The sequence below is a fragment of the Mustelus asterias genome, chromosome 6 (assembly GCF_964213995.1).
Source record: "Mustelus asterias chromosome 6, sMusAst1.hap1.1, whole genome shotgun sequence".
NCBI classification, from domain to species: domain Eukaryota; kingdom Metazoa; phylum Chordata; class Chondrichthyes; order Carcharhiniformes; family Triakidae; genus Mustelus; species Mustelus asterias.
This window is the reverse complement of record NC_135806.1, coordinates 58,105,228-58,118,249: the sequence shown is the minus strand read 5'-3', so window position 1 is coordinate 58,118,249 and position 13,022 is coordinate 58,105,228.

The window sequence follows — 13,022 nt, the reverse complement described above, 5'->3', positions numbered from 1 at the left end:
GAGGTCTTATTAATAATAAAAATGAATTCAGTTAACAGCATGCAGTTTTGGCAAACACACACTAACAAGCTTGATGATTTGCATTTCAAACTTCATAAATCTATGGCGGTCCCACTGATTATCCATTGTGTTTTGTGTGCAATCACATGAGCAGTACTACTAGCAACAACAACAGTCTTAGTATATGGAATATTTTATGGTGGTTATTTTCTGGTTTTCAGCTAATGACTTTTCTTTCACAATAAATCGATGCACCAGTAACTGTATGAAACAAAGGGCCTGGCTGTAATCTTGCATAATTATTGTAAAAAAAATCATTATCACAAAAATCAAACAGTTGTCTAACTGGGACAAGTTGGCGGGGGGTGGCATAGCTGGAAGCCTCAACAAGAGCAACCATTCAGAAAAATACTGTGAAATTATCTGAAATGTTAAGACTGAGTATATTAATTTCCTTAGAGACAACTTATCCATAGTAGAAATTCAAATCAGTACAAGTTGTTTTTGTTGAAGTGGTGCACAACCATTTGCAATTAACATAGCAATTCTCTAGCATAATTCAACAGTGTCACTTGAACAATAGCAAATGCAGCACTTGGAGTTAGTTTTGATTTTTAAATCAAGTTGTTGACCTTACATCTCTACTTCAAGTACAGCAAAATAAAAGCTCATGTGATATCACAGCCTAGACAATGGTATACAAAGCAGCCTCTAATTCAAGGTTAATATTTCTATCTTCTATTTTATCTATATCAAACAGAGATAGTGTGAAATATTTGAGACTATTTTTTAGCAGAGTCAGGAAAGGATATCCTTCTCACAATTTTAGATCTAAGTGCCGACTAGCCATGAAAATCAGGAATCAATAATTATGGTCAATATGCAGAATGATTAGATTTGAAGATAATTTATATTACAACCTAAATATAAAACAATCAAATGAATTTGATAACGATTAATACCATCACTGGCCTACTTTTATAGAATATTTGGGCTGAGATTCTTGCATACTTAATATTTGTTGTATCCCCATTTAGGGGAATTTCAAGAAGGTTGCCAATAATCCCTGGAGAGCTGTAGCAGTTGACACACACGCATGGGGAGTATAAGTATCTTTCAGGTACTGCACCTCATTCAAATAAATAATGAATTGAATTAATTTGAAAAGTGTTTCACTGGGGAATTATTCCTCAGTACTTAAATGTGATTACAACATGATAAATAGATTGATTTGAGCACCTACCAGTGTCTTCCAGTCACATTTAGTCCTTGGCACCTGTTTTTATTCTGCTTAGTAATTGCAGCATGGAATATACTTTTCATAACCAATGTTCAGTAGATCTTTTGTTAGTTGGATTGAGTCTGCCAAAAACTAAAGGCAGTTAATGGTATTTATGCTTGCTATTAAAAACAGACCTCTACCGCTTAACATGGGACACAAAGTGGAATTTGTTTTTACAAAATATTATTTGTCTTTGGAGGATAGCCCATATTATAGAATAAGTACCTTTCTGGATGAAAGCCAATGATGTTGTGTAACTACTCTGTTAATATGTCATGAAGTTTTGCTCAAACCATGTTATGAAAGAGGAATTTGGCTGCAGAGAGACTACCCATTCAGTATGGTCAACTGCAGATGCCCTCCACTTACCTTACCCAGGATTACTGTACTGATTACAAGAGTTAGTAATTACAAAGTAATTCCCTGTAGTTGATTATAGAGAAATTCCAAGTTTTATTTTGCGTTGTAGCTTGCTTTGTCTGCAGATCTAATACACAACATTTATTATCTAAACCATTCTACTGTACCAATAGTTAAAAAGTGTGTTTTATTTACAAGCATAATGGCTTCTCACTGATATATCAAATTAAAGGCGGGATTCTCCGGCTGTGCTCGCCTCAAAACCAGAGAATCCCATCCGAGGTCAATAGATCTTTGCATGCTCCGCCCCCCTACCCACTACAATTCCCGTAGCGGGCAGGACGGCAGAATTCCGGCCTACATTTCTGCGAGTGAAGTGTTGTCATATGCAGCACAAGATAGGAATTACTCCTGATCAAAACTACTAAATTTAAAACTTCAAGGTATACATGCACATTGTTCTAATCTGTTTACAAATAACTTGAGCAACCAACCTGTGATCAAATTGTTTCTTTGTTTCAATGCTGTTAGACTTCTAACTTAATCAAACTACATTCTTGTAATAATTAATCACTATTTCTGCTGTTAAACATATCCTAACGCCGACAAAGCATTTGATTGATCTGAACGTGTATTAGAAATAAATTGTCATTTCAACGTTTATTTAAAACTCTTATCTTTCTATAACTATTTGTAACCAGAATTCCACATTCTTAAGTTCTAATTTTATCATTGTATGTAGTCCTTAGTATAAGTTCTTGCATCATGGCCAAAATACTTAATTTCAACAAGAGCACTGTCTGTGCAGATTCTCCCAGTTTCTGTATGGGTTTCCTCCAGGTGCTCCCACTGTCCGGAAGACATGTTGGTTAGGTGCATTGGCCATGCTAAATTCTCCCTCAGTGTACCCAAACAGGCGCCGGAGTGTGGCAACTAGGGGATTTCCACAGTAACTTCATTGCAGTGTTAATGTAAGCCTACTTGTGACACTAATAAATAAACTTTAAACTAAAAAACAGAGAATACAGGAAAATCCCATCTGTGGGGAGAAAAAACAGAGTGAATAGGTGTTTTTTTAATGAGATTGATTCTATTTTGCCATTTTGATTTTAAGTGCTGGACGGACTTGAAACTGGGAGTGTTTCAGATCCGACTTTTAGATCCGTTCTCAGGCGCCCCCATACACACCCTGCCTGAACAAATATCAGCAATTCCAAATCGTGCTGCAGAAGCCTGTAGGGGGAGGTGCCAGTAAGGTTGGGCATGCAGCCCATTGAGTCAATTTAAATGGCTGTTGCACCTGTTTTGGATACGGTCCTGATTGCGGCCATTTTTGGGCCTTCGTAAAGGGGGAACCGGCGCGGAGGCGGGTGTAGATCGCGCTACTTGCCACATGCCCAACTTTACCAAGTTTTCATGCTCGAAAACGGGCGCAGCTTGATGGTAAAATCGGGCCCTAAGTGTCCAGCTAGCATGAAAATGGGAGAGTTCCTGATGCATTTTTTAGGCGAGTTTTCACACCCAATCTTATGCACTTAGTCATTGAAAAAATAGTCTCGACTGTTGCAGGCAGTGGGCTGGGCTTAATTCGGCAGCCAGCTGTCCAGACATTTGATTCTGCACATGCTCAATAGCAACTTCAGGGATCGGGCAGACAGAAAGTGAGCTGTCAGGCCCCTGCTGCTGGAGGCAACCTCAACCACCTGCCCATCACCGCAGCAATCATAGACACACACGGCCAATCGCGAGCCCCACAATGTATGACATCTAGCCCCCCACCGCCTCAACCCCCAACCCCTTCCCCAGTGCCCAGGCCAATCGGGCCCCCTCCGATCCGATCGCAACTGTAGAGTGGAAGTGCGGCCCCCACCCCGATCCCATTGCACAGTGCACAGCGGCCCCCCCCACCGATCCGACCACGTTGCAGAGTGCACAGTGAGCCCCCTTTCATGCCCTGCCTCCATAGACCCACCATTTCCGGCAAGAAGCTGACCTCGCCGGAAATCCAGCTCTCAGAAAATCGCGAGAGCTAAGAAATCGGGCGTGATCCTGCTTTCTCGGCTCTCGCGTGATTTTACCAGCTCACTCTGCCTCTTGATGTGCGGAGCGAACCAGTAAAATTCCGCCCAATGTTTTGAGTCCGTCTGACTCTTCATCAGAACTAAAGAGAACAGAGTCAGATGGAGTCGAAACATTAACTCTATTTTCTCTCCCTGTAGGTGTGACCAGACCCACCTTGGTTTCTCCCAGTATTCTGTTTTTGTTTCAGATTCCAGCACCTGCAGTATTTCACTTATTTTGGTACGTAACGTTCATTTAGTGTTCTGCATTTTATACTGAGAAAACACAGAAATGAAGCTTTACAAAGCTGTCCAGTAAACCATGGATAATTTCTTATCAAGCTAGATGGGAAGAACCAGCGCATAATTTTGTAACAAATCTTCACTCCTACTTGATGTGATGGGCTAATCTGATATATTGACAAGATATAAATATAAAATATTGAACTATAAAACAGATAGTAAGAGCTTCTGCAGGTGTATAAAAAGCAAGAGCGCAGGTAAAAGTAGGCATTGGTCCTTTAGACAATGAGACTCGGAAATAATTAATAGGAACAAGGAAATGTCAAAGGCTTTGAACAAGAATTTTGTATATGTCTTCATAATACATGAAACAAGTGCACCCCAATGACAGTGGGAAAAAATAAGTGACAAAAGAGAGAAAGAAAATTAAAACAATTACTGTTATTAGAATCATAGAATCCTTACAGTACAGAAGGAGGCCATTTGGCCCATTGAGTCTGTACCGACCACATTCCACCCAACCCCTATTCCCCTAACCCCACACATTTACCCTGCTAATCCCCCTGACACTTGGGTCAATTTAACATCACTAATCAACATCTCCTACACATCTTTGGACTGTGGGAGAAAACCGGAGCACCCGGAGGGAACTCACGCTGACACAGAGAGAAAGTGCAAAATCAACACAGACAGTGATCCGAGGCTGGAATTGAACCTGGGTCCGTGGAGCCTTAAGGCAGCAATGCTAACCACTGTGCCACCATGCCAACAGCCAAGTACCAGGAGAACTAATGGGACTAAAGACTGACAAATCCCCTGGCCCTGAAGCTCTGCATCCTCTAGTCTTCAAAAAAGTGACTGAAGAGATAATAGGTGCATTGTTTGTAATCTTGCAAATTCTCTAGACTTCGGAAAGGTCACATTGAACTGAAAACTGCAAAAGTGACATCTCTATTGAAGAATAGAGAAACAGAAAGCTGGAAACTATAAGCTAGTTAGTCTAACATCTGTCATTGCAAAAATGCTGGAATTCGTAATGAAGGAAACAGTAGCAGGACATTTAGAAAATCATAATACAAATCAAACAGAAAGAACATCATTTTATGAAAGGGAAAACATATTTGAAAATTTATTGAAGTTCTTTGAGGATGTACAAATAGTTAAACTTTATTTATTAGTCACAAGTAAGGCTTACATCAACACTGCAATGAAGTTACTGTGAAATTCCCCTAGTCACCACAGCCCAGTGCCTGTTACAGGTCAATGCACCTAACCAATGCATCTTTCAGAATGTGGGAGGAAACCAGAGAAAACCCACACAGACACAGGGAGAACGTGCAATCTCCACACAGACAGCTGGGAATCGAACCTGGGTCCCTGGCACTGTGAAGCAGCAGTGCTAACCACCGTGCTACCATCCTGCCTTATAAATAGGGTTCATAAAGAGGGCCCAGTAGGTGTGGAATATTTGGATTTCCAAAAACATTCAGCAAAGTGCTACATAAAAGATTACTACACGAGGTAAAAACTTAAGGTATTGGGGCTGACATACCAGCATGAATAGGAAACAGAGATTCAGGATAAATGGGTCATTCACAGATTGGTAACTAAATAGAATATATGAATTAAAAGCAGGAGCAGGTCATTCAAGCCTGCTCTGTCATTCAATAATAGATATAGATATAGATAGTCTAAGTGAGTGGGCGAGGGTCTGGCAGATGGAGTACAATGTTGGTAAGTGTGAGGTCATCCATTTTGGTAGGAATAACAGCAAAATGGACTATTATTTAAATGGCAAAAAATTGCAGCATGCTGCTGTGCAGAGGGACCTGGGTGTCCTTGTGCAAGAATCAAAAGGAGTTGGTTTGCAGGTGCAGCAGGTAATTAAGAAGGCAAATGGATTTTGTCCTTCATTGCTAGAGGGATGGAGTTTAAAAACAGCGAGGTTATATTGCAGCTGTATAAGGTGCTGGTGAGGCCACACCTGGAGTACTGTGTACAGTTTTGGTCTCCTTACTTGAGAAAGGATATACGGGCACTGGAGGGGGTGCAGAGGAGATTCACTAGGTTGATTCCGGAGTTGAGAGGGTTGGCTTATGAGGAGAGACGAAGTAGACTGGGGCTATACTCATTGGAATTCAGAAGAATGAGGGGAGAGCTTATAGAAACATATAAGATTATGAAGGGAATAGACAAGATAGAAGCAGGGAAGTTGTTTCCACTGGCAGGTGAAACTAGAACTAGGGGGCATGACCTCAAAATAAGGGGAAGCAGATTTAGGACTGAGTTGAGGAGGAACTTCTTCACCCAAAGGGTTGTGAATCTGTAAAATTCCCTGCCCAGTGAAGCAGTTGAGGCTACCTAATTGAATGTTTTTAAGGCAAGGATAGATAAATGTTTGAACAATAAAGGAATTAAGGGTTATGGTGAGCGGGCGGGTAAGTGGAGCTGAGTCCACAAAAAGATCAGCCATGATCTTATTGAATGGAAGAGCAGGCTCGAGGGGCCAGATGGCCTACTCCTGCTCCTAGTTCTTAAGTTTTTAAAAGATCATGGCGATCTGAATGTGGCCAAACTCCACATTCCATTACCTCCTATAACCTTTGACTCCCTTGTTAGTCAAGAATCGATCTACTGCTGCCTTAAAAATATTCATAGGCTCTGCATCCAACGCTCTCTTGGGAAGAGAGTTCCAAAGATTCACCACCCTCAGAGAAAAATATTCTTTTCAGCACATCTTAAATAGGAAACCTTTTATTTTCAAACTATGTGCCTTGTTGTTGTGAACAAGTGGATTGTCACAGGAATCTGCTGGGGCCTCAACTATTTACAATCTACATTAATGACCTGAATGAAGAGATTGCAGAAAAGATGGATTATAGACAATTTTTCTGACAATACAAAGATAGGTAGGAAAGGAAGCTGTGAGGAAGACGCAATGGTCAGATTTTCATGAAGAAGACAGGAAGCTTGATTTAGCAAAGTTCCTGACTCCTCAGACCTGTCTCCATTAAGGAGGCCCTTTGCCTGCTCTATTTTCATTCCAGGGTTGCAGGGATGAGGTGGAGTTGGGCCCACCAAATACAGAGGCAGGCCCGAGGCAGCAGTGGAGGTGAACAGATCATAAGGCGTGTAGGCCATTCATTGGAACACGGTCCCAATTGTAATGTTGACGGTCAGGCCTCATCCCCATGCCTCCTTCATGCTCCCATCCCCCTCAGATCTCCCATGCATCCTGATGCGCTTATTCAGGCACGAGGCTCGAAGCTCAGTAAATGAAGGCTTTTATTTACTGTTAATGAAGCTACCAGAACTTATATACACGATCCCAGACTGAAGGGGTCCCGGCCAGAGCAGGGACTCTTATACCTCTCCCAGGAGGCGGAGCCCGACTGGGATGTGCCACAACACTACAGTACAAAGGTGTAACAACCCCACCCTAACCCAACAGCAACAATAGCACAATCCAACAGTAATGTATGTACATCCTTGTAGTCCTGGCCAGCCCCTGGCTCAGCACTATCCAGTGGGAACCAACGATGGTTCACCACATTCACCCCTCCTTTGAAAACAAAGGCCGGCGGGGTACAAAAACCAGAATAAAATGTCAGCAGTCTATAAGTTCAGACGGTCAGGGGGACAGCACCGTCGTTGTGACCTCCTCAATACCAGCGGTGACACCGGAGTAGGCACTTGCGGTGGCGTTCTCCCCAAAACGGCGTCCAGCTGTTCTTCCACGGACTCACAGGCCAGTTGATCCTGAGGTGATGGTAGTCCAGGGGATCCTGACACGCCCTGCGATGGCGACCATCTTCTGGGCTCAGGCAAGCTGTACATGGGAGTAAAATGATTAAGCAATGGTCCCGATGCTGCCCACGCCGTGTCCGGGGAAGAAATGAGAGATAATGGGTTTGTTACTGGGGGTATGGGAGCGACAGGGGTTGCTACGTCCCCTGCTGGCGCCAGGTCTCGGATCGAGACCGTGTCCTCTCGCCCGTCAGGGTATGCCACTGTGGTGAACCATCGTTGGTTCACCACTGGGGTTTGTTACCATGTTACTGTTGGGCTAGGGTGTTATTACTGTGGGGGTTGTACTATGTTGTTGGGTTAGGGTGTTTACCTGTTATAAGTGTTATCATGGCACATTCCAGTGGGGTCCCGCCTCCGGTGGCAGGGTATAAGACCCCCTGCTCCGGCAGGACCCCTTCAGTCTGAACTGGTGTATTCGTGTTAGTAGTTTCATTGTTACTGTATTAAAGCCTTCAATACTAAAGCCTTGATTCCATGTGCTCATTGACGCGCATCAATTTAATACAGTAAACAGAGAGTATGGAACAGATCCTAAAACCGGATCGTCTGACACTGGACCCACGTGCGGTCGGTGCAGCTAACACATTCGACCATTGGTGGAAGTGCTTTGAGGACTACCTGGCAGCCTCGGTAGCTATCACTACGGACAGTGATAGACTCCAGGTCCTCCACGCGAGGGTAAGTGACACGATTTACCTAGCCATTCGTGCAGCTCCCACTTACCAGGGTGCCGTCGAGCTCCTAAAGAATAGGTACATTACGCCACCCAACGAGATACATGCTCGTTACCTCCTCGCTACACGACGTCGGCAGTCGGGCGAAACCATAGAGGATTATGCCAATGAGCTCCTGCAGCTTGCCAGGGGTTGCGACTGTAAGGACGTCTCCGCCGAGCAGTATATGTACGACCTCGCCCGAGACGCGTTCGTAGCAGGGGTAGGGTCCTCGTACATCAGGCTTAAATTACTAGAAAAGGGGAAACTCAACTTGACCCAGGCAATGGGGGTGGCCGTGAGGTTGGAGGCGGCGTCGAAGAGCTTGGCGCTGTACCCCGAGGACCACGTGCAGTCAACGTGGTTGGAGCAAGCTCTGCTCCCTCCTCGCCCCGCGAACCCGCGCTCCCAGATCGATTCGACGACGGCGGCAGCTCCAGGTGGCCAGCGATGCTATTTTTGCGGTGGGGCCAAGCATCCACGGCAACAGTGTCCGGCAAGAACGGCTATCTGCAGCCAGTGCGGTAAAAAAGGCCACTACGGCAAAGTCTGCAGGTCCAAACCTAAAAACGGCAGTGCAGCTTGTAACCCTCCAGAACGGAGACAATCTCCTTCGGCGTCGCAGTACCCACGAGGTCCGACCACGTGCGATCTCAGGACGGCGCCATCGTGGCAAACAGAGGAGGAGGAAGACCACCAGGAGTCGCTGCGCTTGGCGCCCTCGCCCACGTGCGACCCATGGGGGCGGCCATCATGGTCCACGACGACTAGGAGCGACCAGCAGGGGTCCTCAGCATCCACATCGGCAGCATGCAGTGACGCCCAGGGGCCAACGGTGGCGTCGATCTCTCTGGATCAGACCAGGCATTACAGACTGGAACATTCTATGATGGAGGTAAAGGTTAGTGGCAGAACTGTGAATTGTCTGTTTGACAGTGGGAGCACCGAAAGTTTCATACACCCTGAAACTGCTAAAAGGTGTGGACTCCGGGTTCTCCCTGCCAAACAGACAATTTCCATGGCATCACAGTCCCGGTCTGTACCGATCCAAGGACGATGTATGGTAACTCTTGAGGTACAGGGCACAGTTTACGAGCAATACAGGCTCCTTGTGCTACCTCACCTTTGCGCGCCAATTCTCCTCGGACTAAACTTTATGGTCCACATGAAGAGTGTGATCCTACAGTACGGTGGGCCACTCCCTTCACTGGCAGTAGGGAATCCGCCGCAGCCTCCAAATTGCCCAAAGCGCCCCGCGTGCAATCTATCCACCCTGAAGATCACGACACCATCCCTTTTTAAAAATCTGGTACCTGGCTGCAAGCCCATCGCTACTAAAAGTAGGCGTTACAGCGCTGAGGACCGGATCTTTATTAGATCTGAGGTTCAGCGGCTCCTCAAGGAAGGGATCATACAGGCCAGTGCTAGTCCGTGGAGAGCGCAGGTCGTGGTAGTCAAAAGCGGGAACAAACCTCGGATGGTCATCGACTATAGTCAGACCATTAATAGATACACGCAGCTGGATGCGTATCCTCTCCCGCGCATTTCTGATATGGTCAATCAGATTGCGCAGTACCGAGTGTTTTCTACCATAGACCTTAAGTCCGCCTACCATCAACTCCCCATCCGCCCAGAGGACCGACAATATACGGCCTTTGAGGCGGATGGTCGTCTATACCAATTCCTCAGGGTTCCATTTGGTGTCACCAATGGGGTCTCGGTCTTCCAGCGTGCTATGGACCGAATGGTGGACCAGAACGGGTTGCGGGCTACCTTCCCGTACCTGGATAACGTCACCATCTGCGGCCATGACCAGCAGGACCACGACACGAATCTCCAACACTTTCTGCGCACTGCATCTCGCCTGAATCTGACCTATAACAGGAAGAAGTGCGTATTCCGTACGCGTAAGTTAGCCATCCTCGGATACGTGGTGGAAAACGGGGTCATTGGCCCTGATCCAGACCGTATGCGCCCACTCACTGAACTTCCCTTGCCCGCTAGCACGAAAGCACTGAGGAGATGCCTCGGGTTCTTTTCGTATTATGCACAGTGGGTCCCCAACTACGCGGACAAAGCTCGTCCGCTCATTAAGTCCACGACCTTCCCACTTACGCCGGAGGCCCAATTGGCCTTCAAGGTTTTGAAAAGCGACATCTCGAAAGCCACGATGCACGCGGTGGATGAATCCATCCCTTTCCAGGTGGAGAGTGATGCATCGGACTTCGCCCTAGCCGCCACACTAAACCAGGCAGGCAGGCCCGTCGCGTTTTTTTCCCGCACCCTTCAAGGCCCAGAGATTCGGCACTCAGCGGTGGAAAAGGAGGCTCAGGCCATTGTGGAGGCAGTCAGACACTGGCGCCATTACTTGGCAGGTAAGCGGTTCACCCTGATCACGGATCAACGATCCGTGGCGTTTATGTTCAGTAACACGCAGAGGGGCAAGATCAAGAACGATAAGATCTTGCGGTGGAGAATTAAGCTCTCCACCTATAATTACGATATTATGTATCGTCCAGGGAAGCTCAATGAGCCCTCGGATGCCCTCTCGCGCGGAACATGCGCCATCACCCAGGAGGACCGCTTGAAGGCTCTCCACAATGATCTGTGTCATCCTGGAGTCACCAGACTCTACCACTTCATCAAAGCCCGCAACCTGCCCTACTCGGTGGAGGATGTCAGGTCAGTAACCAGAAGCTGTCGGATTTGCGCAGAATGCAAACCACACTTTTATCGACCAGACCGGGCACATTTGGTCAAGGCCACTCGCCCTTTTGAGAGGCTGAGTGTGGATTTTAAGGGCCCCCTTCCCTCAACGGACCGGAATGTCTATTTTCTCAATATAATAGACGAATATTCCCGGTTTCCGTTTGTTTTCCCCTGTGCGGACACGTCAACTGCCACCGTCATCAAGGTTTTCAGTGAGCTTTTTACCCTGTTCGGGTACCCCTGCTACATTCATAGCGACAGGGGCTCGTCGTTCATGAGCAACGACTTGAGGCAATTCCTGCTCTCATTCGGGATTGCCTCTAGTAGAACCACGAGCTACAACCCTAGGGGTAACGGACAGGTGGAAAGGGAGAATGCTACAGTCTGGAAGGCTGTCCTACTGGCACTGAAATCCAGGGGCCTTCCAGTCTCCCGTTGGCAGGAGGTCCTTCCAAATGCGCTCCATTCTATCCGCTCCCTCCTGTGTACGGCAACCAATGCTACTCCCCACGAGAGGATGTTCTCATTCCCTCGGAAGTCGTCCTCGGGGACCTCATTGCCAGCCTGGTTGACGTACCCAGGACCCGTCCTTCTGCGGCGCCATGTGAGGGCTCGCAAGTCCGACCCCTTGGTCGAACCGGTCCAACTCCTCCACGCCAACCCTCAGTATGCCTATGTGGCATATCCTGACGGGCGAGAGGACACTGTCTCCATTAGAGACCTGGCGCCCGCAGGGGACGTAGCAACCCCTGTCGCTCCTATTCCCCCAGTCACAAATCCACTACTCCTCATTACTTCCCCAGACGTGGCGCGGTCAGCACCGGGACCAGTGCATAACACTTTTACTCCCATGTACAGCTTGCCTGAGACTCGGAGATCGGCGCCACCATCATCACCACCACCACTACCACCAAACGTTCCAGGATCCCCTGCACCATCGCCTCACCAGGGCCGGCCGGCCCGGGAGTCCTTGAGGGGACAGCCACACGTTACTTTGAGAGAGCCACCACAAGCACCTGCTCCGTTTTCGCAACCGGTGTTGAAGAGATCGGCACCTGCTCCGGTTTCGCAACCGGTGTTGAGGAGATCGCAGCGTCGGTGCGGTCCTCCAGACCGTCTGGACTTGTGAATCCTGTGATTTTTTTTTTGTTATTGTCTGTTTTCGTCCACCCCGCCACCTTTTGTTCCTAAAGGAGGGGTGAATGTGGTGAACCATCGTTGGTTCACCACTGGGGTTTGTTACCATGTTACTGTTGGGCTAGGGTGTTATTACTGTGGGGGTTGTACTATGTTGTTGGGTTAGGGTGTTTACCTGTTATAAGTGTTATCATGGCACATTCCAGTGGGGTCCCGCCTCCGGTGGCAGGGTATAAGACCCCCTGCTCCGGCAGGACCCCTTCAGTCTGAACTGGTGTATTCGTGTTAGTAGTTTCATTGTTACTGTATTAAAGCCTTCAATACTAAAGCCTTGATTCCATGTGCTCATTGACGCGCATCAGCCACATAGGCATACTGAGGGTTGGCGTGGAGGAGATGGACCTGTTCGACCAACGGGTCGGACTTGCGGGCCCTTACATGTCGCCGCAGGAGGACGGGTCCTGAGTACGTCAACCAAGACGGTAAAGAGATCCCTGAGGAAGACTTCCGAGGGAATGAGAACATCCTCTCGTGGGGAGTAGCATTGGTTGCCGTACACAGGAGGGAGCGAATAGAGTGGAGCGCATCAGGGAGCACCTCTTGCAACGGGAGACTGGAAGACCTTTGGACTTCAATGCCAGTAAGACAGCCTTCCAGACTGTAGCATTCTCGCGTTCCACCTGTCCATTACCCCTAGGGTTGTAACTC